Here is a 4,772-nt window from a genome sequence, read left to right as displayed (position 1 = left end):
TCCCCCAACATATATATTTTCGGAATCCAAGATAAAGGAAATTATTTACAGCGTCATTAACTTAAGGAAAAAAAAATATAATTTCAAATGAACCCTACGAGACGAAAAAAATTTACTTAGAAGTTTCGCATTAAATATTATACAACAAAAACATACATGCAACATCAAAAAACAATGTTCATACATTAAAATGCTGTAAATTAATTGGTGGCATCATTAACTTAGAAGTTTCGCATTAAAGGAAATTATTTACGGCGTCATTAACTTAAGGTTGAAAAATATAATTTCAAACGAACCCTACGAGACGAAAAAAATTTACTACAACAAAAACATACATGCAACATCACAAAACAATGTTCATACATTAAAATGCTGTAAATTAATTGGTGGCATCATTAACTTAGAAGTTTCGCATTAAAGGAAATTATTTACGGCGTCATTAACTTAAGGTTGAAAAATATAATTTCAAACGAACCCTACGAGACGAAAAAAATTTACTTAGAAGTTTTGAATTAAATATTATACAACAAAAACATACATGCAACATCACAAAACAATGTTCATACATTAAAATGCTGTAAATTAATTTGTGGCATCCACTTAAGGTTTCTTAAGAAAACTAAGTACCTAGAAGGGATAGATATATAAATACGAAAAAAAGAAACATACATTCACTGCTTAAATACACAATAACAGCAGCCTTAAAAGCATTTATAGGTGCAAATTCGGTAACAGCTGTGCAATAGAAAGCTTTATGACCTAAAAAGCATCCTTAAAAATCAACTAACCTTGTAATGGCAAAGAACCTCAATTTGCAGTATACAAACAGAAAAAAAACCTGCAATTACAGCCCTCACTTCTGTGGGAAGGGTTAAAAATTTTATTCTCAGCCAATCACACCTCTTTGCAAGCATACTACTTCTTAAATACAAACACACACACACAGCACAAACAAGCTGTTTTTACTGCCATACACATCAGCAACCCATAAATTGTACACTTACCAACCATTCAACCAAACATTCAACCAAACATTCAACCAAGCAACTCCTATTCAACCCACTATCAAACATGCAAGTAAATTCACAATAATTCACAGCAGTAGCTGCCATTCCAGTCAACTAAATTCACCCAATCAGCAGCCATTCAAATGAACATAATCTCAGCCAATCATCCATTCAACTCATAACAAATGCAATTCGTTAGGTGAAAATCTAAAATACAAGGCTGAGAAAGCATCCTGAATACATAAAATGTTCCAATCATCTCAAACATAACTAATTAGGCAACAAATACAAATACAAAGGCAGAATCCATAAATATGAAACGTTACAAGGTAATAAACCTGAAAAAAATAGCAAATTCATAACTGTTTGCATCAACCATTATGCAATTCTACAGCCGCAAGAAGACCTCATCATCCTCACCCTTTTGTGGACTGGTAACTGTGAAAAAAACAGTTAAAATACAATATGTTAACAGCTCATTGGAATACAAAACATTAAAAAAACATGAAATATGGAAAGCATGCAATAATTACCAAAACATATTAAACACAAACAACATTTAATTGCTGCAACATATAACAAACAATAAAATACATAATTGTAAGTCTTCCATATATCAAATGAAAACTTACTTCAAGGTCGGAAGTTAACCCTTCGCTCAAACATTAATTTCAGCCACTGAAATTTTCGGTCCATATCACCAATTGTTGCCCACATTTCCCTCCTGCTTCTAACCATAAAAAACTCTGTTGCAAAGCAATACAGCTCACTGCCGAACACCACTTCCTCAATGGAGTGGAACTCCTTCATCACCTCTTCTATGCTACATCCTTTTTTTATCGAAAACACTTGATGTTGCACTCACTCTTGGTAGAGACACTATCCACTAACTTGTCTAATCGCGAAAACAATTGTGATCCCCTTCCAGCACCCCTTTTCTTTTTCTCATTTTGTTGGGAGCTTTGTTGCGCACCTTTTCTCTTCCCACTACTACCAGTTGGATTGGCATTGCTTGTGCTGTTGGCGAAATGGACACCAGCCACCATGTTATTGACATCGGCAACAAAATTTGGAAGACTATCCTCCTCAGAATCGCCACTACCTTCAACAAGATTAGGGTCTTCATTAACTGCATTATTTTGCCTTTGACAGCCACCATCTTCATCCGAATTCAGACCCTGTGATGGAGCCCAAGCATACTGACCGGTAGCAACTGTGTTTGTAAACATGATATCATATTTACAACACAATCCTGGATCAATGCCAGCATGCCTAAACTTTCTTGCCCCGCGTATCTCCTACAACAAGGGACAAAGAACAACAAAATGCATAAAAAATGATGTAAAAACACGAAAGCAAGCTGCTTATAACAGCTCTAAACATACTGAAAAAAGACAGACCTGGTTTTTAGCTTTCCACCATTCATCTGGAGCTGCAATTGTTCCAAGTTCAGCACTCCATCCAACTCCTGTTTCGGAAAGCAACTTTTTCCAGATTCTCCAATCTTTTTTAATTCCGTCCCACTTATTCTTTAATTGAGCTTTCGTTAATGCATGACCAGTTTGATCCTTAAAGCAATTGATAACATATTTCCAACCAGCTTTGTCGAAATGTGTGTTGGGTCGCATACCTTGCTCAATTGCTTTAATACATATGTCACAAAATGCATGCAACATCTCTCTACTCCAACAAGCCTTATCTTGTGATTGAGAATCGTCCATGTTGTTGGTTAAAATGTGTTGTCTAATTAACAAATAAAGGTTACTTTCCTAGAGGCGATGTAAAGGACATGGAATGCACAATCTATACTAATTAAATCGCAAGCTGAAATAGAAATTGCAGATTGATTACACTGCAAATTGATTACATAGACTTACATAATCAGCTCAACACTTTCATTGATAGGTTTATTTCCATTAAAGTGTTTACAAGCTAATCTATTCATTGCCTAAGCGTAAGATGGCATGCTAAAGAGACAACGTCCAACATTCAGTGTATATAGCAATATTCAAGTACTGATTTATTTCCATTAAAACATGTTCAAATGGAATCCTCCTTCAGTTTTGAAAATTTTCCTAATGTTAAACACATCAGCTAGTTAAACTCAACATTAGACACTCATTAAAATGCACATACTTGAACTCAACCTCAGGCCATCAACATAACCCCACATAAGCAACAACACAAAACAGTGTAACAATATTTGAAGAACCTGAACAAACACTACATGATAGGGCATCACAAACCGAATTATAACACAAAGTAAGCTGAACAAATCACTCGCAAGTACAACTCTGTTTTACATTAAAAAAACAGAGTTTAATTATAACACATACGAAGTTATCGAAATAAAAAAGGAACACGAACACAAACACAGTAACAGAGCATCATAAACCGGAAGAAAAGCAGATAATGCAGCGGCAATAATAGAAAATGTAATATACAACTGGCATAACAAAGTAACAGAATTAAAATCAACCGAAACATACATAATCAAACACAACAATAACAGAAATTTTTATTCTAAACCCTAAACACAACAACTGAAAATTAAAAACTACATTAATTTGTGCAACAAACACAGAGCAACTGACCTTAATTTTTCCTTTGCAACCGAGACAGAGATTGGTAAGATGCTTGGCCTTCAGCTTTCCAAGAGGACAATTTCGATGTTGTATTTGGTTCTGGCAAAGAAAACACAGAGCAAACGAAATGTGTGGTTAGAGAAAACAGTGTGTTTAGCAGATAAGCCACGATGTAAACAATTTTTCAGGTGAAGTTCGAAGAAAATTACCTGGGTCACAGTGTGTCTTCTTCAACCGAGAAAGAAGTTCCTCATAGCAGCAGATCGGTGGCAGATGGGCGTGATCTACACTGTGATACACACAGTGGTGATGATATGTGTGAGAGAATGGGTATTGTGGGTGTGTTTCCCTCGCTGTGAAACAGCTAGCTTGAAACGGAGAAGACTGATTTTTGGCTTGAAATCAAGAGGAGAAGGACTGATTTTTTGCTAGCTTGTCAAGAGGAGAAGGACTGATTTTTGGCTTCGGGCTACTTTGGAGGGGGAGAGCTCAGTGAGGGAGGAGAGATGGCTTCGGGCTGCTTTGGAGGAGGAGAGCTGCAGTGAGGGAGGTTAGAGCTGCAGTGAGGGACGTTAGGGCTAATTAATTTTTTTGGTAAAGTTATTAATGTGTTTTTTCTGAACAGCAGCCACGCAAGAAGCATATGGCAGATGCTTTTGATAAACCTGCGTTTGGAACGCAAAGACAGTGGGCCCCATGCTATTTGAAAACGCCGGTTGCTGTTAACCAAACAGCTTGTCAAATTAAAACGCCTGAAACGTGGACGTAACCACGTAACCAAACGGGTTCTAAGTTGATAGAGAATTTAGCTTTGTAATTTTTTTTGCTTTTTATTAACAGCAAAAGCTAAATCATGTGGTGAAAGCGCTGTATCTCTCCTCCTAAAACATTGTGGATTACTACAAATCATTTTGTTCAGTCTCTAAGGTTTTTAACACCAACACAACCTTTTTTTTCCGTAATGAAATATTGACTCCATTATACTTTTAGTTTCTATTACTTATCTAGCGTTAATTCACAATTATAATACTATCAAATATATTTGTTTTATAAGCCCACAACAGCGTGCAGACATGCATCTAGTATATTAGAAAAATAGTATTATCGCATATATATATATTACAATTGACTAATTTTTTTTTAATTTTAGTTTATTTGTATAAATCATTTACATCATAAA

The sequence above is a fragment of the Populus alba genome, chromosome 13 (assembly GCF_005239225.2).
Source record: "Populus alba chromosome 13, ASM523922v2, whole genome shotgun sequence".
NCBI classification, from domain to species: domain Eukaryota; kingdom Viridiplantae; phylum Streptophyta; class Magnoliopsida; order Malpighiales; family Salicaceae; genus Populus; species Populus alba.
The sequence above is the reverse complement of the archived record's forward strand: the minus strand, read 5'-3'. Positions refer to the sequence as shown.